This window comes from Phyllopteryx taeniolatus, chromosome 7 (assembly GCF_024500385.1).
Source record: "Phyllopteryx taeniolatus isolate TA_2022b chromosome 7, UOR_Ptae_1.2, whole genome shotgun sequence".
Lineage (NCBI taxonomy): Eukaryota > Metazoa > Chordata > Actinopteri > Syngnathiformes > Syngnathidae > Phyllopteryx > Phyllopteryx taeniolatus.
This window is the reverse complement of record NC_084508.1, coordinates 19,901,983-19,923,645: the sequence shown is the minus strand read 5'-3', so window position 1 is coordinate 19,923,645 and position 21,663 is coordinate 19,901,983. Positions and strand designations below refer to the sequence as shown.

Sequence of the window (21,663 nt, the reverse complement as noted above, 5' to 3'; positions counted from 1 at the left end):
GTTAGGCGTGTGAATTAATTAGTTGCTTGTATGGCTTCCAATGATGTTAGTTTTGGCAGAGAAGGAAGGGCAAAACAAACAAAAAAAAATTTCCCCCCCAAAAAAAGATCATTGAAAAAATTCATGGAAACAAGTCCATCCATCCATCCATTCTCTGATCCGCTTCTCCTCACAAGGGTCGCGGGAGTGCTGGAGCCTATCTCAGCTATCATCGGGCAGGAGGCGGGGTACACCCTGAACCGGTCGCCAGCCAATCGCAGAGCACATAGAAACAAACAACCATTCGCACTCACATTCACACCTACGGACAATTTAGAGTCTTCATAAATCAATTTAAAAAACACAGATAATAATAGAAATCCTCAGATGTAAGAAGAATTGTTAACATTTTCATTTTACAGGAATCTTCGTCCTTGACTCTCTAAATATTGGACATGTAAACATTTTTCACACCCTGAAGTCTCTCTTGACTCTGTACAATTAATAGAGCAGGCCAAATAACTACAGTGTAGTTGATTTGTCCTCTGCAATGCATGTAGCGGTGCACTGAGAGAAAAGGCTTAATTTACTAATAACGATGCCCATAGTCCATATAGTAAGCTGATTGAGCAGTGTCAAGCGAAGTCAAGAAGTGGACTTGGAGTGACAGGGCTAGGAAAGAAGGTCTAAATTTACAAGCCAGAGGATTTAGACACCCCATATCAGCCATTAATCCGTCTCCTATCCTTGCTTTTTTTTTTCTCCTGAATGGAATGCTCACCCATTAGTACACATAGGCCATCCTCATTATAAGCCTTTAGAGTTGTATTTCCAATAAGGAAAAAAATGACCATAGTGAATTAATAATAGTGTCTAAAAAGATGACCATTCTTCTCAGTGAATACTAACATCACAAAAGTGATGTTAATCAAGTGTTAGTGAAGTTTTACTTTTTCTACCTCTGCCAGTCAAATTAAAAAACATGAAACAAAACCAAACCCTGATCAGGTTTTGTTGGAAAGCATAAGAGCACCCTCTGGCATTGTTTTAGCCAAACTTGCAAAAATGGCCTCTTTGTAGTCCAGCTACGTTCTCTTTCAAAGACTTTGTTCAAGTTTTGAATTTCAGGGTTGTATAAAAAAAGAACTTGTAGTTGTCATAGTTACTAAGAAAAGGTTTCTTTCACAGGGTCAGTTACACAGACAAAGGCCAATGAATTTGCACCCCAAAAACATTTCAACAGTATCAAATAAGGGAATGTGAAGAGATTCAGTTAGGGCCTATAATTACAACCAAACAACCCCCGCAACTATATTTTCACTGTTAATTGAGTAGTTGTTTGCCAGAAAATAATCTCTAAAGAATGTGTACACAACAGTCCTGAAAGATGTTACAAATGAAAGATTCAATTTAATCCTCTCCTTCCGAAAACATTAACCCTTCAGATCAGGACAGTTGTATGAGTTGTGTGTCTGTGTGCAGGAGCAAGTGAAATTTCTTCTTCCGACCTGAATGAGCAGGCAGCAAGTGTGCATGTAAGAAAATACTAGCCAAAAATACAGTAGGGAAGTGTCAAGATGGACATAAGACATGCAAGATTGCTTCTAAGTACTTTCATGGTCGTTTCCTAAAAACACAATAGTGTTCAGTGTTGCAATTTTATGCTACACGGAAAAGCCCACCGCTACCTGTGTTCCAGGTGTAACCTGGTCTCCTAACAAGCCATGAACAGCTGCCCCGCTAATCCTATTAATTAACCTGGAGACCGGCAACTGGCTAGGGTTACATCGAACATGGCGTGTCTATCCTTTATCCCGGCGCGTCAGTCTATGCAATCTTCTAAATCAGAGTAACTCAATCTGGGACTTCCACCCGTCACTTTAGCCAAAAAGGAACTGTCATGACAAGGGAGTCAGATCTTTTCTTATGTCTGCCACAATTGGTGTTGTACCCTTCATCCAACAAGTTCTTCCCATTTACCTGCATCAACAACCCTTTTTCCCACTTCGAGAAATGCTGTGCACCATCTGCTTTACCTTTGACTCAAGTCTATATTCCAACCACAAATGTAGTGGTGGAATTATGTGGGACAGGTATTACACTGTGATTTATTTATTCAAGATTAAAACCAGACCAGTGCCTGGATCCTGTCATGAGATTTGACTGCTCATCGTTCAAACCATAGTACTACAGATCAGGGCACTTACAGTACATAAAATAGGGTCATGTCCCTACTGACAACACCCATTCATATTGATCTCTCGAATATCATCTTCAAAAGGCACCCTGTGGTTCTTATGAAACATGCTGAAAAACAGCAGAACAATAGAAGAACAATGAAAGTACACACAAAGCCAGTCCCCCCCCCATGCCAGAATATGTGTCTGGTTATTCCTATCTCTTTGCCTTTAGGCAGCAGCAATTCACCACAAAACCTGAGCCATTGCTTCAGTTCCACAGATGCTGGGATAGCGCCAATGAGGCAGATTGGAAGACAATGGAGTATAGCTGAACGAGGCTGCAGGTGAAAAAGTGTTGTGGGAATGGCTGTTATAGAATGCACAAAGCAGCTTTGGTACGAGCCAGGTGATATAGATGTAACTTTTTTTACATTCTCCTTGTTACTTCAATTTCAGAAGTAAATTAAAAAGCAGTGCGGATGACTGGCTAGCACATATGCCTTAAAGTTCTGAGGACCCGGGTTCAAATCCAGCCTCGTAGGTGTGGATTTGGGATATTCTCCCTGTACCTGTGTGTTTTTTTCCCCCAGGTACTCCAGTTTCCTCCCACATCCAAAACATGCATAGTAGGTTAATTGAAGACTTCAAATTGCCCATCGGTGTGAATGTGAGTGCGAATGGTGGTTTGTTGATGTGCGCTGTGATTGGGTGGCGTCCATTTCAGGGCGTCCCCGCCTCTCGGCCAGAGTCAGATGGGATAGGCTCCAGCACCCCTGTGAACCTAGTGAGAATAAGTGGTATGGAAAATGGATGGATGCATGGATTATAAAGCAGGACCCTTTGCATTGGTTTTGAATCACAAAGCATTATAATCAAGTTGGTGATTTACTTGGAGAGATGATGCCCATTTTACAGTTTCTCACACCTTCACATTAAAAAAAACACACACCAATCTATCTCCAAGGCTGTGATGATATGGTTTATCAGTTTTTTTTTCAATTTGTTGAAGCTTTCTAGATTTGATATGTCGGATTAATCGGGGCAACTTCTATTTTGCCTGGTAACATGATTGTCACAGTTGGGTGTGGATCTTAAAGCAGACATGCTTCAGCAAAACAACTCAGCTGGGAGTTAAAAAGACATTTAAAACAAACAATACATGGGACAAGAACATTAGACAAGGACTTGAGTTTACATATCAGCCGCTAAGTAGACTCTGACTCAGCCTCACACGGCTGGGGAGAACAAGTTAGCATGTTGGGAGCGGATTGGATGACAGAAAAAACAAAGCACATTGATGAGAGCTGGAGAATCCAAATCAAGACTGCAAGTATAGGGCAAACAATCATTGATTGAAATGTATTAGTAAAGGAGTCAATAACATAAAACCATCTGAAGAGATTCCTTGCGATGTGTGAATGCTTACATCATCGTTGTAAGAACATGATGTAGAGGAGTACAATTTCGATCCATTTTGTGATCTGATGAGGGCGTTAAATGAGCTCTGTGATGGAAAGATAATTTGATAACAGTATAAGGGGCTGGCTATCGTATATATTGTACTACATGTTTAATCTCTGTTTGGACGGATGTTTTTTAACCTCTTTTGTAGTGTACCGGAGATAGAGGACCGACGATACCGCTGCCTAAACACTGGGCAATTAATTTATCACATCCTAAATCCAGGAGACCAGAGGCTAACTCTTTATACGAGGGCATTGAAAGCACCCCTCGACTGACAAATAGCAGCTGTTCGGTTAAGTAACATACTTCAATGACTGCCTCTCATTGGCTATATATATATATATATTTATATATATAGTATAAGTGAAAGACAGAAAGAGTGACATGCAGGGGTGGAAGCTTTGCAGTCACTTGTGGGTGAGTGGTAACAGGCTGGTCAGGAAGAATGTATTGAAATGAAAAGTGTTGTTCAGGTGCCAAAAATAAATGACATTGTAAGTTGTTCAAACAGTAATACCAACACCAACCCAGCCTGGATAGGGTTATGCCTTATTCTGAGTTAAGGATGCAAAAAAAACTATTTTAAAATGGGTATCAATAGCACTTCATAGAATCAGTGATTCTGGAAAAGACTGAAAGAGAGAATATTTTTGGCACTGTGCAAGTTCCACAAAAGGAAACAAATTATAAACATAAAAAAAATAATATGTCAATATCAAACTCACTGCAGTAAATTGCTATCTTTTTTTTTTCCTCCCAGACAAAACCACACTTTTCTGCTTAAATTGAACAGACTTACAAACAGAGGTTCCAGTTTCGATAATGCAGTTCATCCTTATCTGACCCCCTTTTAGCAAGCATATGCGGGCATTAAATCCTAATTATGCTCGTTGGGAGAAAAGTGAACCCCCTAAAAAGAGTAGGCAATGAGAACAGGTATCACAGTAGATAACAATTATTCGAGTCCATTTACATTTAGACTAGAGTTTTGCACCAATTTCCACGCATGGCCGCAGGTGCCAGACTGCTTGACGGAGTCTCACCGTTAGCAATAATGGTAATACACCATAAATGGAGAGCGGTTGAATTTTTTTTTATATTCAAGTGAAAGGAAAAAAATGTTGTGCCAATGGTTCATAATCACTAGCATTCTGAAGACCAAAAAAATCTCTCATATATTCCAGTTTTCTTCTGCAGTCTTTGGTTCATTGAAATAAAAGTTGGTGTTTGCCTCACTTTATTGTTTCCATGGCTTGTCGGGGTAGGGTTTATTTGTACAGGAAGTCCTCGAGTTACGCACTCGACCTACGACGTTTCGACTTTACAATGCCCGTGCCTCGTCCACCATTTTGTCCCAGCGCCATAGTGTTTTTGCTTAGCTAGTGCATAGTGCTTGTCTGTGTTTGTGCGGCGGGAGTATCATTGCCTTTTTTGCCCTCCTTTTTTCACACTCTCAGCAGTAATGGTAAGTACAGCATCTTATTTTTTTATTTTAATGTATTTTAGCTTCTTCATACAAAGTGTTAACCTTTCCTGCTACGGTCACCTGACCGTGGTCGGGAGACGCAGGGGTTAACTCCCTTCTCTCGTTGCACAGCTGAGCTGGGTGGCGGCAACAATAAAGGCACGAAGCACCGATTTGCTGCTTTAATGGCTTTATTAGCTTCTCTGCACATTCAACGTCAACGGGTCCTCCGCTAATCACAACTTTTCCCCGGTCGCCGTCACTACACTTGCTACTGTACACACTCGCACCGGCGCGCACTCCTTCCTCCTTCAAAGTTCCGCCGGACGACGCCTGCGCAGTACAAAACTCTACAAGGATACAAAACTAGGTCAAACAGATGTAGCTGTCAGAGGACATTTGTATAACAAAACCATCTGTTTTTTTAAATGAAATTGACACTTTTTTACTAGTCCATGCTATATTGTCACTCTATGGAGGTCTAAATAGACAAACTACAGGACCTTTAATTCACCAATACATTTTTATTAGTTTGTCAAGGCCCTCTTCTATTGCACACAAAGCAAGCTCCATCAATGTATGGTTAGAAGAGTTTGATGTTCAAGAACTTCAACCCGTTCCTATTGGACATTGGATATTGGACAATAACCGACCAACTGACTTCACAAATATATTTCAGGACGAATTATTTAAAAAATCTCAGACACACTCCAAAATGTTATTAAAGGTCATGAGGACAGTAAAAACTGTAAATGCTAAATACTTGGATACCAATTCCATTTTATTTAGGGCAGCATCCTAATGCCCCTCTCTTGACCAGTCAACACTGCAGCTCCATGCCTCTTTTGTCCATATATAGGATTAAAGCAAATCAGTGTATTTCCTTAAATGGAAAGTTCTTAGTTCGTCTAAAAGGCAGTCTCCTCTTTCCACTTGTTGTTTATAATGCTTTGCCCATAGAGGAAATACGATCCACAATCATTAATTTGAGAGTGTGTATCACAGCTACTCGGCTTTTATACAATGTTTTATGTTCACAAGTCAGATAGTCTTGTTCAATAAAAACACACATAGGCCAAAACACCTAGAGTGCATTTATCACCCCAGCCATCTAATATAGAAACAGACCTGCACTCAGGGAGAAGTATTACAGTCTGTGGCCATCTTGCTATAATATAGTAAATAATGTTTGCAATTTTTTTGTCAAAGCAATATTATGACATGGAGCCATTTTAGAAATGAAATTGTTCAAATGGGAACAGTGCCTCAGCACACCGACAAAAAGTTTAAATGTTTTACATTGTTTTTGTTTGTTTGTCTGTAAGCCCCATCACATAAATATCGAATTTCATTGATATCAACACCGTTATTAGCGTTGAATAGTGTCATCAACACAAAAGCATCATTGTTCTCAATCAAGAAAACCATAAGATAAAACCACCAGAACCGAATGCTTAGCTGACATGATGATGTCGTTGACAATGAACAGCAGCTTGATCCCATGGAAAAATTTATAGCGAGAATTACTAGATTTAAAGTAGAAAATGCCTTTGTTGCTGGCAGCCAGGGCAATCACATTTAGGCCACCATGAACAAAACAGGAGGAATGTGAAAAAAAACAGAGGGAACAGCAAAAAATACATGTGTATGCCATGTCAGATTTTTAAACGGTCAAAAAAATTGCTACAGTAGTCACGATGATGTTGAGAAACCCAGTGAGCTGTACGTAATGTAAAGTAATGTGCGTAAGAACACTCAGAGACTCAGACATACTCCGTAGTGGGACCTGCAGCATATGTATTCCGGTCCTTTCAAGTTTTGTCTGCTTTGGTTGTTGCATGTTTTTGTCCCTTTTTGCCACATTTTGTCACAGTTCCCACAGTAAGCTAGCGTGTATGGTAGCCATTTCGTCGCATCCAATTGCAGCATGTCTAGGTGTGTGACAGTTTATGGACCCGGTGGGATTCGGTGTGTTGTGTTCTGCTTCGGTCTGACACAGCGGGAACGTTCTGGGAAAGGGTATACTGTGTTCCCAGTGGCCACGGCAGCCCCATTTGCCTGAAACATAATGCACTGAGGGAAACCTAGGATGAGATGATGTCACCAAGATGAAATGCAAAATTATGTTAATATAATGGCAGTCATCTGGCGCGGTTTTCCCTGAGGCTCAAACCCATGTGACCAACGTCACCTGGCTTGACAGCTAACCACTGAACTAAAAGCTCAGGCCACCAACTCAGCGGCCACAACCCTTTTTTCAGGATTCCGAGGAGTCAGCCTTGAGTAATGTCCATTTTGCGCAACCTGCCATCTGTTGAATTAACATAACTCATTACTTGTTTGTCCCTGACGTCTTTTTGTTGCGCTTGTATTTTGATATTTACTTTAATTGGCACAAAAAGAGGGAAACTGAGAAATAGTTGAGTGAATAATAGTGCTGCGATTGTGCATGGTTTAAGAAATACCTATAGCCTAGACTGCATTTAAAATTATTATGCAAATGCCATTTCTCTCAGATTTTCCAAAATGTTCGATACAAAAAACATTCTGCATCATTTTCAAGTCATCAACTATAATTTGAATGTTTTCAAACAAACCTCAAAATAAGAACAATATATTTTTCAAACATAAAAACTTAAATAGCACTGTTTCAAATTATTATGCACAACAGTGTTTAAGACATTTTTTTATTGGTTTGAAAGAACTGATAATAGTAATTTGTTAAATTTGCAGTATTAGGAGGTCATATTTACTGAAATCAAATCTATTTCAAAAACATCTTACTGGTCAAGTTACAAGTTATGACCCCCTTATTTGATTATACTCTAACGGTTGGTTACTTGAAAATTATGTTGACTGTCATTTGTATTGATTATGAAGAAAAATCAGAGAAAAATATCATTTGCATAATAACTTGGAATGTAGTGTAATATTTTTTAACTCACAATACGTTAGTGGGAATGCTTGTCTCTCAGCATTCACACAATTACCCCCTTTGATTTGCATAATGTGATGGTGACGGGAAAGGTGTTACTGTTATCAGTGGCATGGGAGTACTGCCACTCGAGCCAGGATCATTTGTTTTAAGGGACACACTGGCTCCAGTGGAGCCTGCCTGGCCGTCTCCCCACCCATCAGTTGGATTGTGGCCCACCAGGGAGACTCTGCTGCCGCTTCATTTGACCACCTGCCCGTTTGTCCTGTTTGGATATTTGCTCATTCTTTGCTTGGACGCTGTTATTATCCCTGTGGGCTCTTACACTTCTATTTGGCTACCTGCCCTTACCACAGCTCGCTTGTGACCATAAAGATGGCTGCTCCATCCCCCCAGGTAATCAGGATTAGGATACCACTCACAGAAACAGTGCCTTCCCTGGTCGCTTGTTGATACAACGTCCAAAGGCTAGCAGCTCATCAGAATCAGAATCATCTTTATTTGCCAAGTATGTCCAAATGGTCATGTGCATTAAAAACTTCTGTCTATGAATTAAGGACACAACAGTGGAGAATATGTCGATATATTTGTTGAATATTTCAACAAGCCTTTCTTCCCCTTTACATTCTGACCCCTGCCCCAAGTCCACCATAAGCAGTAACCAGGAGCACTGTGTGTATACATCCACTAAATCAATTTGATTTGTCAGCTCCAGTAATTCCCCTCCAGTTAAGCCCCGTATTCTCATTGTCTGTGGACTTTGAAACTCTCAATCTGTCGAATAAATGTTTTATTCTTGCAGCTATAATTACATCCCATAACCTTGACTTCCAATTCTTCACCAAGAACCCCCCACACCCCCTCCCCATTCCCTGATGGCACTCATCCCACCCAGTTATTCAATTTTTAATGCTCTTGGAACTTCTTTCAAATGTGTTTTGAAATTATGTGCGCAAATCCGATTTTCTGTGTAATCGCTTATCAATTCCTGATCCAAATGTGTGTTTTCAATGTAGTTTCTGTCTGCTTCTGAGCTCAAATATGATAAGACCATTAAATTCTTCACTTTCATTTCTTCATAATGTTAATCCCTTTAACCCAGACTAAGTAATGCAGATTGAATATGTGTCATGAATTTATTACCTTGGATGCCCTTATTGTTGTATATGATACATTCTCTCAACTTTAGTTTGCATTTACAACTACCAGAGGTGGGATCAAGTCACACCTGCAGGTCTCGAGTCTTAACCTAAAGTCTCAAGCAAGACCCAAGTCATTTTGTCTTAGCAAGTCAAGCGAAATCACAGGTTATCTCAAGTCATCAAGTCCTGTGATAAGTCAAGACACCTTATTAATGCAGTTTTACCTGCAGCATATGATCTTCATAAAGAGAGATGACCAATCCCCTGCATGCATGCGGAACGTCACATGAACAAACAAAGAAAACGGGATTGCTGACTTCTTGTGTATGCTACGCTAACGAGCATGACTACTGTTTTGATTACGTGATTGTTTAAAACTGAAATTGCAAAAATTTTGTTTTCTGATGTCTTCAGACAAATGTTAAATACATGTATATCATTTATTTATACAAATATGATGTGATATATGTCAATACCACCAAAGCCTAAACAGCAAATATTTTGTGAAAAAAACCAAAAAAACATAGACGTTTAAAATTACTACGGTTGCTATGTCACGGCTTCCTTCACCATTCACCCGAACCAGGAGGAAGTGCTAAGACACAATTTGCTGTATGCGAAAGTAGGTTGCGCATACACTGGATTTGGTCAAACTGATAGCCAAATATTGTACTCAAGTCAGAGTACTGTTATTTTACAATAATGTGACTCGAGTAAAAGTAAAAAGTAGTCATCCAAATATTTACTTGAGTAAGAGTAAGATAGTACTCAATGAAAAAACTACTCAAGTAAAGGGTAATTTGTGAGTAACTTCTAATTTATTTATTTATTTTTAAATCAGAACATGAACATCAAATAAAATTAAAAAAACAATAATATATGGGTGTCGACAGACACCTGCCACCATTTCAATTTTTAAGTGCCCAAAAACCAACAACACATGCATTGGGCCCTATAGATACATTATTTGCTTTATTCAATTAAATGACTTCATGAAGAAGCTGTTTGCTTAACGGACTTAGTGATTGTGTGTGCGTGTGCGAGACCATAGGGATAGTGCAAATGTTGCTATATCCACTGCCAAAACAACAATAAAAACATCTGCAACTTACCGCAAGGTGTTTTCTCAAGTTAGAAGTGGGCTGAGATATCCACTTTTGGGCAGTGACAAAACTATGCTGCATGTTAAAGCTGTTGTTTTTCGTAGTCTGTAATGTAAAGACGCGTGCGGCTATCATGACTCTCTTTGATTTGCCCGCGAACCCCAATAGAAGACTTTCTGTGCGGACATGTGACTTTCTTGTGTCGTTTGATTTGTGATCTTGTATCAAACAACACTGTGTTAATCATGGTGGATTAGAGCAACGGCACCCGACGCAGAAATTGAAAACGAAACTCTAAAAATAGATTATGCATGCAATTATTGATAAATGAAAGTAGCGAGCAGCATGTAGATTATTGTAATGGAGTAAAAGTAATGTTCCTTCTTAACATAAATACTTGAGTAAAAGTAAAATGTATGCTTCATTAAAACTACTCTGACAAGTATCCAAAATGTTGCTTAGTAAGTGTAACGGAGTAAATGTAACGCGCTACTACCCACCTCTGCCGCTGTTACATTTCTTCCAGTCAAACTTGTTCACTGATTCCAATCTGTGTCATGTTGAGTTTCAATATGAAGAAAGGGTTTAAAAGTAGTGCTATAACTATCAAACTTCCTCACCACCATTTTGAATGATTATATTTTCTGACTTGAAGCTGATGCATTAGATGTAGTAACTGAGCCACATCTGTTTATATTTGTGTACTGGAATGCTTTTTGGTGCACTGGTTTTAATTTTGGCCATCTGTGCAAAAAAAAAAAAAAAAAAAAAAGGTACAAAGAAGGAATCATTAGCTTGACAAATTCAATCGCTTGCAAGTTTAGGACAGCACCGATCTTATTGTAACACAAATATTGACGATGAACCGACAACAGGGTTAAGAAGCATTACCTTTGGCTCATGTTAAGTGGGGTGAGGATTCAACATAATGCACATTTTTGCTTTACCATGTGTACAGCAGCTCTGGAAGTTTTTCTGCTTTGTCACAGCAAACAGTGACGTAATTCAGACAAATGGAACACAACGTATCACCATTCTGCCTTGTGAACTCCCTAAAGAGCTTAATTTGCATCATTCGTGCCCCCTCCCATGTTACTCGATACAAGATGCATCCTCCTGAGCCACAAACCTTTGTCCAACAAAATTTCCCAGTGACCCCCAGCCTTTATTTTTTGCACAAACACATGCTTCTTCTCTCCTCACCTCCCTTGTACTGATTATGGAGGGATTAAATTATAAGTCACCCTTTCTTCTCCTATGGAACAGTTAAGGGCCGGATTCCTCTCTTGCATGTCTGATCCTCTTATATAAAAACATTCACTGAGCTGTTTTAAAAATTCCTTCTATCCCATCCCTACTGCTGCTACTTAAGCCCACGTAGCTTTTGGAGTGCCAACAAGTTGTGCACATACTAGGCATAACCATAACCATAACCATGGTTCCAGTGGTTTTGTGTTGAATTTTGACTTGGATATCTAATGCTTCCTCTCCCTTATTTTTATCTTTTATAGCCCATTTAGTTAGTGCTGAATGGTTCAGCGGATAGGACGTCGGGAAAGATGGGGTGTAATAGCTAATATTTTTATGACTATTTAAGTACCTTTTGATTTTGTTATGATAATAAATTAGTTTTTAGTCATGCAATACTGTCTCTGAATACCAATACAATAACCTCCAGATGTGGAGTGTAATCAAAGCATGCTTCCCTTAACTTTAGGTAAGGTTTTACTTTAAAACTCAACAAAATATTTGTATGACAGAAACTGACACTTTCATATCTATCCACCATCATATAAATTACCATAACTTCATGTGACTTGACCATCCAGTCCTATTGTTAGAGCGGTATAGTTGGTGGGCCCATATTGCAAATCAAGCAAGGACATTGTAATACCAATCAATAAGAGGGGCTGTAGTCAATCTTATTAATAACCCTTTGCAATTTCAGAATTTATATTTTTGCAGCAGAGATGGAAGAGGAATGAGTGGGTGTACCAGAGCGAGCACGAAAAATTACCCAAGCAGTGAGTAAAGACGAGGAAAGAGGGAGGTGGAGGAGGCAGTTGCCATGGAGATGATGGTAATCCTGGACATGCTCCGACAGTATTTTGTTCTCCTCGATTTACAGGCATCCCAGATGTACACACGAAGCAAACAGAAAATTGTGTGGTTAATCTCCTATGCCTCACTGACCTCAGACAAATGTGTAGACACAAGGGCTTACAGTACATGTCAAATGAAGGCTGGGGGTGTCTCCAGAAGTGCTGCAATACATGTTTTTCAATTCAAATCATGATGCTGCAGATAAGTGCATTTTTTTAAATAAAGTGCAATAATAATAATAATATGAGTTGAAGCACCATGATGGTGTGATGGTTAGCACGTCTGCCTCACAGACGAGAGGTCTCGGGGTTCGACTCTTGTTTTAGCACCTTCACTGCACTGTCCATGCTTTCTCTGCGCTTGCGTGGGTTTCTCTTGGTAGTCCGGCTTCTACCCATATTCCAAAAATATGCATTTAGGTCAACTGAAACCTGAATTGTCCATTGTGAGAACTATATATATATATATATATATATATATATATATATATATATATATATATATATACTGTATATTGGAAAGAAAAGTGCTTGCTTTAGCAAAAGTTTCATTTTAGCGTACGATATAAGTTTGGGGTTTTTAAATGTATTCCACATGTAGTCAAATACAGGAAGTGACAGCCTGAATAAAATTATATACAGTATATGAACTAAATAATTTAGTGTAGGTTGCATTGATCTGTCAATTATTTTTCTTACTAATTTAATATAAAGATTTGGAAAGAAAATAAAAAATGGGCAGCTTTCACTTTGTCACCTGAACTAATGGGATTTACCAGCTACTTTCAGAGTTTTTATTACAGGTTATTCTGGAAGAGAAATCATCCCTTCCAGTCATTATTCTTTGCAATCTTTTGAGATGCAATCTTGGAATTTCAGTTTACAGACAAAAGTTTAATTTCTGTGTAGTTTGGGAGTAAAGCAGTACTGACAATGTCAAAAAACAATCAAATGCAAATACAAGTGTGTCCCTGTATGTGCCCTGCCTCATCAAATACTCCTACCCCCAGCTCGAAGCCCCCATCTTTTCATCACAATGTCTTTCAGGCCAGGCAGAATGAGACACACAAGGAGAAAGCAAAAGGGGGAGAAATGGAGAAACCCCACTGCATCCCAATCAGCCCAGCTCACTGAGGCAGAACGCTAGCTAAAGTACTGGAACTGAGATGGCCTCAGCTTCGCATCCTATTTCCAATTCACGGGCACTGCAGTCCAATGCCATTCAATACTAATAATAACAAATGAGGTAAAACTGGATGGTTATGTGTGACATGCTGAGCTTTTTCAATGTGTTGTGAAATTCTTGCAGACTGAGGGTATAAAATCAGCAGTTGTTAAGGGGACTGTGTGCTGATTAAGGGTAAAGCAACATTTTTTAAAAATCATTTGACAAATCTTGTGAGTGAGGCACGGTAAACGACTGGTTAGCATATCTGCCTCACAGTTCTGAGGTCCGGGGTTCTATCCCCGGCCCCGCCTGTGTGGAGTTTGCATGTTCTCCCCGTGCCTGCGTGGGTTTTCTCCAGGCACTCCGGTTTCCTCCCACATCCCAAAAACATGCATGATAGGTTAATTGACAACTCTTAATTGCCCGTAGGTGTGAATGTGAGTGCCAATGGTTGTTCGTTTATATGTGCCCTGCGATTGGCTGGCAACCAGTTCAGGGTGTACTCCGCCTCCTGCCCGATGACAGGTGGGATAGGCTCCAGCACGCCCTCGACCCTAGTGAGGAGAAGCGGCTCAGAAAACAACCAGCTGAGAGTGTTGATTTGGGCTCAACTAGTTTGCTGGCTAAAGTAGGGGATATCACAACAAAGCTCTTTGTAACCAGGTTGCGTGAACCTCAGATTTTTTTTTTTAGTTTGTTGGGATTTATTTTTTAAATAAAGCTGGAAAAACACACTTTCTTGGGTATTGTTAGTCATCAAAAGTTAATAAATAAATACGTTTTTCCTGTAATCTATCTAAGGAATTTAGTCAAATGCCCACATGACATTTAGAAAAACATCGTGAGACAAGACATTGTATTCCTATAAGGTACTATGATGGACTATGATGGACGCTCTAACCAGTCATCCACCGTGTCGTGGAAACATATGGTAAATGTTAATTTCTGGACTGAAGAAAGGGTACAAACATTTACCCTGGTGTCCAGTCATTCACTGGTCAGCATAAAGCTACTGTACAGTAGACAATTTCTGCACTTTTTTCACTTTGCATTGAATGTGACTACTGAATGTGCTCCTGATTTCTGTGACCATAACGTCTTTGGAATCTAGCCTGATTGCTCGCAAATAAGTAAACTATATGTGCAAGGCTCGCAGGTGTGTTTGCCAAATTGGCAGACTGGCCTGCACGGAGATGGGCATACCGACTCAACGAGGGTATGTCCTTTGACATCCGTGACAATTTGACTGAGTGAGTGACTGAAAGTTGGTCGAAGCTTATGCCTGCCCAGACCACATCTCACTTTTGGCACAAGGTAGACAGCTGGTCTAATGTGATTTTGGTGAATTTGGTTGAGGTGCAGGCACACATACGCCAGCTCTACGGATGTGTCAGATGTATTTCATTCATTAATATGGGAACAGCTTGTATCAAACCCTCTGAATTATTGCAGAAATAAATGCATTGAATACATTATAATAGTATCATCATTATTATGTTTCTTTAATCATTCCATGTACTGGACGGCACTCAGCTATTGGTTTCGGGGTGATGAATGAGGTCCGCGGACACATTTGAGTTGCCAGCGGCTTTTCATCAGCTCAATCTGTACTTAAAAAAGGTATACCGCTAAAATTCAGGGCTCCAGTCACGCAAAGATAGCTGGGTCTTCTATGGCATAAAGAGCCGTCTCCATTCATGACTATTTGCTCTGCTTTTAAAGCGGATGAAGGAAGTCGCTTCGATTGGACAGGATTTAAGTCGGCAGTGGTGACGCCCACACCAACCCAGACGCCCCATCTTCAATGCCCTGGGGGTATGCCATTCCATGAAATTTCCAGTCGGGTCTAGCCCACATCCTCGCGGTGTTACGCGAAGCGAAGCGCTGGTTTTGTGCTGGTCACGAAAGTAGAGCACTGTGTGAACGTCTGTCATTTCATTAAAGATGTATTTTAGACCTAAAATGGAATGTCATGAGACTCCTTTAAAATTGGATATTAAACACTCACTCACATTGCGTGTCAATGCTAGTAGCTTTGCCAGTCTCAAAGAAAAAAAAAGTGTTTCACGTGACACATCTCGGCGGGAGCGAAAGTGGTTAATCCTGTGAAATTTCAGAGTGCACAACTAGTGCCCCTCTTCACACACACAAGGCTTGCCCAAATGCAAACCAAGTGCACGGCAAATTGAAAATAAATTTCTAGGCAATTTTCACACAACGAAACGATGGTAATCTGGCCTCACGGCAGAGCACAAAGTGAGGATAAATCTCTTCTATAATCCTATTGTGTTTCACCTACCTGCTAACACTGGCTAAGGCTTGATTCTTCCATTTCCACCGCATTCCCCCTCCAATATTAAGCACCTGTTAGAACAAGTACGTTCACTCACTTTATTGTAGCAACTCGAAACACTGCCATTATAACAGTCTAAGTCCAAAATCCCCTCAATGCAACACCACTGACCTCTGTTGTGGGAGCTAGGAGGATAGTCTTCACTTTTTCACTCAAGGAAGATCTATTTCATATGTTCTAAGATTGGTGCTTTGAATGAAAATGTGAACTCATGTGTGCCGCAGACATTATATTGTTCTGTTGTTTTTAGTTGTGCGTTGAACCAAGCTGGAATAGATGTGTAGATTTATTGAAAAGCTAACTGGGGAGTAATAAAAATCACTGCCTAGTTCAAACCAGCCTAAATATCTGATACGAAAGAGCTGTGATCAAGATTACTGGTTAGAGATGAGACGAAGTTCATTTGTTTGGGACATTTAATTACATTATTTAATTATTATTTAATTACACACAATTTTCATCCAGTTTCTATTCATGCTTGTTTTTACAAGCACTTTGAAGTTGTTGTGTGAACCATATGATATTTGTCCTTTGCACACACAGCTTACATTTATGTTTGCTGTGCCACTGATTTTGATAATTTGATGATTACTGTATTCTGTCATTAAACTCTTCATTCTAATTCAGTCTGAACTGATGGTGATTTGTTAGGGTGTTTTTTTCTCTCCAGAAAATGTCATCTAATGTTAAACAAATTTAATTGGGAATTCTCTTTTCTGGTCATGTCACATTTTTTTGTGCCCACTTGTTACAAGGCAGAATTTTTCATTTGCAATAATTTGATAAAGTAAAGCATAAATCAGTGATGCTCATTATACTGTTACATCTGCCCCACACTGAAGAAAAGGGATGGGGAGACCAGCACCAGTGTGTCACCGCAGATTTGCCTGGCATGCTTTTTGAAACATACAGGAAGTAATAACGAACAAGCATTCCCCACTGTACAGAACTGAACAGTAACACCCATATGACCTCCTATGACCTTGAATCCACCCAACCTATTTCTCTGTGTGAAGTTGTGTTCCTTCAAGTGGCACAGGAGCTTAAAACAAGGTGCTGGATCAGTCTGGCAGGGGCAAGGCCAGGGCTGGCGCTGTTAGGAGCATCAGGTATAGTACTCCATCAATGTGTTGGTACTGATAATGCTGCAGCAGGCAGGGTTAAGCTGTGCTCGGCAAGGCTGCCAAGGCCCTAACCGTTGGGCTTGTTTAGCTTGCTGTATACTTAGCGTTGTCGAGATGACGTCTGGCTGAGGGAAAAGAGGGTTCTGATTTTGATTATGAATCACTTTCTTTGAGCCATGCAAGATATTTGTGGTGAGGATTGCAGTATTAGTACTGATTTTCATGTAATAAATATTGACATCTTTGGCTTATCACAATGATAAACCAAAGACAGAAAATTATGCCAAAATAAACTACACAAAGGTAAGAATAACTAAACCTTTTACCTTTTTATCGTTTTTGTTGTAATTGCATGAAAATGAACTATGCTCAAATGTTACTTATCATACAGGTTTGTATGCAGTTTAAGGTTTTGTAATGACAAAGGTTTGATGACAACTCGTTAATTCCATCTATTTTATTAGTTTTCAGTGTGGAAATTCCATTCTAAATCTGATCAAATTGACCCGCAATTAATCAATGATGAAGTCAACTTATATAGACTCCAGCTTACCCACGATCCGAGGGAAGACAAGCACTATAGAAAATTAATGGGTTGATGATCAAATTGTATGTTAGCCATTTCACAGGTCTTGCCAGTGAAGAAGTTTTTTTGTTTGTTTGTTTGCGTTTTTTTCTGTTTAATGGGTGTATCGAACAAACACAAATTTCAGGGTTGCTGTTAAAAAGATATTGACTGTACCAAATTCTGGTCTTTTTGATTTTATGTAAAGAAATCCATTTGAGAGCCACAATAAATTAGATGGTCTCTCGGCACGAAGTGGTTGAGATATCTGACTTTTCTGCAGCTGTCATGAGATTCCAAGCCAGTTGTCACCTGAGGCCAAATGGATAAGCTCTCGCCCTGCAGTGATCTTGAGCAGAATAAGCGGTTATGTGTTGAGCAAATAATCAAATAAAAGACAAAGCCATAGCAAAAACGTTCTATATACATGTTACTCAGTGCATTGTAAAGTTATCATTGACCAAAATAAAAATTCCGAAAACTGTTTTCAATGGCTTCACTAAGCTTCAGTGCTTTCAGGCCTGTGTCCCAGATTAGAGGCATCCTCTGTGAGCATTTCACGACTGATCATGTCATCATAAGCTTGATGCCTTTGATCTGTTCCAACTCCAAATGAAGTATGCTTTTTCGGTGCTGTGTATTCCTTTGCTTGAAGGTTAGCTGACACCACTAGTTCCCACATTCGTGGGTATATAAAAGTATAATAAGACTTTGTGGACAATACTATTCATCCAACTTTGGTAAAAGTCCTCTTTGTTCCAGCATGACTGTGCCCCAGTGCACAGAGTAAAGTCCACTGCCATTATGGTTAAGGGTTAGAGACTTTGAAACAAACTTTGGACTTGTTTTTCCTACCCATTGGTAGTCCCTGGACTGGATAGTTTTTGTCAAAGAGAGAGCAGTCAAGTGGAGCGATAAGAGCTGCGGGTATTACAAAACGATGGCCAGCGTATCAATTTATTTGTATATAATAACTTCCCAGTCATCAGAATAGCCTTTAGTTGCTATAATTGTAACATTTCAAAGTGAACAGATGATTGCTACATAATTCAAATGATATTTTCCGCTTTTCGATATCTGAAGTCGACGTCTTTAGAAGTAATTGTCTATGGAGACTAGTTCTGTCTTTCATTTCCCGTCTTTATTGATGGAATACTGGTTTAGCACATTTTGTAAAGACAGCTGACTGATCTTTGAAGCCACACAACAAAACAGTATCTTTGGTAACAAATAGTGCTGGAGGCTACAAATATGTTTCACTTAAAAGCTCTCAATATATTTACCTTCAAATACAAAGGTGTTGATGGTTCTGGGTTAGAAATTCAGTTCAGACCTTTCTGGATGACATTTCCATGTTCTCCCTGTGCTTGCATGGGTTTTACTCCTGTTTTCATTTTCATTTTTTACCCCATATTCCAGAAACATGCGTGTTCGGTTAATTAACAATTGGTTCTTTGTCTATGTGCTTTGCGAATGAGTGCTGACCCAGCGTAGGCTATGCCTCACCTTTCACCCCAAATGAGCTGGGTTCCAGTTATGTGCCAGCCCTCCCCTGCCCTGATCCCTGAAAACAGAAAAGGACATAAATATGTGTCAGAAAATGAAAATTCAGCTTCACCAAGGAAACACATCAATTGGTTAGTGGTGCCTGCTAACTGACTTATAAGGGTAGCCAACTGTAAACACACTTGAAGTCCCACTGACTGCAAAAAACTACTGACACTGTGCCCAACGACCATGTCACGTATGGGGAGTAGCTGGATCTAAGAGCAGGCGGAGGCAGATGTAAAATGGCGAACAGTTTATTGAGGAAAGTAATTGCGGTGTTCCTAGGTGGGTTGGCAGCCAGTGGTTTGGACAGGTGGTAGGCAGTGGTGAGGATAGGTGGCTGGCTTGGCGCCAGGAATGACGTGAATCAGGAACACGGGGGAAAACACTGAGAACAAGAAGACACAGGAGTCAAAAAAGGGAACGAGGAATAGAGTGACTTACGTGAGGTAAATGGGCCGTGGTACCGCTGGAAGGCGAGGATTTCCTGGAACAGGTAGACTTATATACTGATGATGAGGCTGATTGGAGAGAGGTGCTGAAAATAGAGAGGTGAGGGGGAAGAGAGAGAGGATGCAATAATGGAACTGCAGGGCAGTATATGACAGTACCCCCCCTCTCAACGGCGTCCTGCCAGGCTTCCCCGGGTGAGCCGCATCGAAGTCGCCCAAAAGCGTATGATTGAGTGTAATCTTCCGGGAAAGTCACTGATGGTGTAGTGGTACACTCGCCTGACTTTGGTGCAGGCAGCATGGGTTCAGTTCCCACTCAGTGACGGTGTGAATGTGAGTGCGAATGGTTGTCCGTGTCTATATGTGCCCTGCGACTGACTGGCGACCAGTTCAGGGTGTAGTCCGCCTTTCGCCCGAAGTCAGCTGGGATAGGCTCCAGCGTCCCGCGACCCTAACCAGGATAAGCGGTGTTGAAAATTGATGTATGGATGGGCTTCTGGGAAATCCAATACCGCTCCTCCGACCCGTACCCTTCCTGGTCGACCAGTACTGGAATCCCCTCCCCCAAGGCCTCACGTCGAGAATGCGTGACACCGTGAAGGCCGAATGGTCGTCAATAATCCGAGGGGGTGGAGGGGGTTTGGCCGGAGGGTTTAGGGCGCAGGTGGAGACAGACTTGAGCAACGAGACGTGGAAGGTTGGGTGAATCTTTAAGGACTGTGGAAGCTTCAACTGGACGAAAGTGGGATTGATGATTTTGGTAATTGGGAAAGGGCCAATGAAACGGGTAGTGAGTTTACGGGATTCAGTTTGAAGCAGGAGGTCATGAGAAGAAAGCCTGACAGATTGGCCCACCTTGTATTCGGGCGTCGGGGAGTGATGACGGTCCGCGAGCTGTTTATTGCGGACCGGGTCAACGCTGCTCGGACATCTTTCCACACTGCCTGGATTCTCTGGAGATGATCCTTGACTGTGGGGACTGCCACTGTCTGCTCCGGTTCTTTGAATAATGGCCGTTGGTAACCAAAGCAAGACACTGAATGACTGGGCGTACATGGAGGCGGTGTTCTTCGGGTGAGCGGGAGAAAATGACGATGTCATCAAGGGACAAACACAAACCGGTTGAGCATGTCACGGAGGACGTCAGTAATAAATCTTTGGAAAACGCCAGGGGCGTTGGTTAAACCGAATGGCATGACCAGATAAGTGTCCGAGAGGGGTATTGAAGGCTGTCTTCCATTCGTCCCCCACTCGGATACGGATGAGGTGGTAGGCGTTTCGTAGATCCAATTTGGTGAATATCTGGGCATCACAGAGGGGTCAATGAGGGAAAGCGGATATTTATTCTTCATGGTGATATCATTGAGACCACGGTAGTCGATACATGGGCGGAGACACGAGGTTCTTTGTACAGGAGGTAGGGTCGCTCTGAGGCTGCGGGCTTGGAAGGCGTACTTACAGGTGGAAGTTTGGATAGAATCGTCGAGGAAAGGAGGGATACTTGTTGTGTGAGGGAGTGTAGGGATTCCATAAGTTCTTGGAGAGTCTTTTCTTGTCTTCCTATGTGGGACAGACCACTTTATTTGCCATACATTAATTATGTCTACATTCAAATTTTTAAATTAATTAGCAATTACAACTGAATTACACCATGTCCTGCATAATAAGCTTTAATTATTTCATTTAGAAATATTCTCATAGTTCAAATGTACTCTCGTAGCATAGCTCAGTGGGCGAAATAAAGTAACTCTCCTTTAGAATTTATCCGGCAATGAGATCGATAAATGCCAGCTGAGATGAGGGTTGGCTGACACTGCCAAACTCCAACTCCCATCACTTAGATACAACACTTTGGCTAATTGACTCACAGCTATGTCAGGTGCAGTGTCATTTGGAAGTCTGTTGTGACCTACATGGATATCAGATATTAGATAGCTTAGATGATCATTTCAGGATGTTTAACTGTGCCGTTATTTCAATTTAATACGCAGCGTTTGCGAGAATATACACTTTCATATATTGGAATTGAGGAAGCTGAAAAAAAGGAGGAAAAAATAGAAGCTGCTGAATATCATTTCCAGAG

The 21,663-nt window shown here is 40.7% G+C and overlaps 1 long non-coding RNA gene across 1 annotated transcript in view; it reads right to left on the bottom strand.

Moving 5' to 3' along the window:
• LOC133480971 (uncharacterized) overlaps positions 1 to 21,134 on the bottom strand; it is a 42,607-nt gene extending 21,473 nt beyond the window's left edge. Inside the window, exons 1-3 of the long non-coding RNA XR_009789410.1 lie at positions 19,573 to 21,134; positions 19,087 to 19,144; positions 15,838 to 15,902 (exon numbers count right to left, since the gene is read on the bottom strand). This is a non-coding gene — a long non-coding RNA (uncharacterized LOC133480971). The remainder of the gene's footprint in view (positions 1 to 15,837; positions 15,903 to 19,086; positions 19,145 to 19,572) is intronic.
• Between the last annotated feature and the right edge of the window lie 529 nt (positions 21,135 to 21,663).